Below are 383 nucleotides of genomic sequence, written 5' to 3' on the forward strand. Positions count from 1 at the left end.
CGGTCTCCGGTTTCCAACTCTCTTCCCCAGACTTTCAAGGGTTACTCGGCCAGGCCTGGAAGAATGCGTGGGAATAAACAGATGGGACTCGGGGTGACAAGGGGGCCCGGAGGCGCAGGGAGGGAAACTGCCCAGGAACACGCCGGGCCGGATCCAGAGGCCCTCGGCACGGAGCCCGCGCCCGCACCCTGAACCTTACCGCCGCTTGGCTGCAGAAAACGAGGCGACCGCGCAGGGCTGTTCTTCGAGACTGGGGCACGTCTTCGGGCGCCGCCGCTCCAGTGGCGCCCGCGGCTGGCGGCGGCCGGCTCCCGGCCGACTCGCACGCCGGGCAGGCTGGCGATCCGCGGCCTGCCCAGTCGAGGCCCTGGAGTTCGAGGCCC

The 383-nt window shown here is 70.2% G+C and overlaps 1 protein-coding gene across 5 annotated transcripts in view; it reads right to left on the reverse strand.

Annotated features, from left to right (window-relative positions):
* Positions 1-377, reverse strand: part of TFDP2 (transcription factor Dp-2) — a 157,366-nt gene extending 156,989 nt beyond the window's left edge. For all 5 annotated transcript variants that reach the window (XM_024769150.1, XM_024769154.1, XM_024769149.1 and 2 more), the window contains exon 1: positions 200-377. The gene's annotated coding sequence lies outside the window, so the exon portion shown is untranslated. The remainder of the gene's footprint in view (positions 1-199) is intronic.
* Between the last annotated feature and the right edge of the window lie 6 nt (positions 378-383).

Source organism: Neophocaena asiaeorientalis, unplaced genomic scaffold, assembly GCF_003031525.2.
Source record: "Neophocaena asiaeorientalis asiaeorientalis breed wild unplaced genomic scaffold, Neophocaena_asiaeorientalis_V1.1 scaffold118, whole genome shotgun sequence".
NCBI classification, from domain to species: Eukaryota; Metazoa; Chordata; class Mammalia; order Artiodactyla; family Phocoenidae; genus Neophocaena; species Neophocaena asiaeorientalis.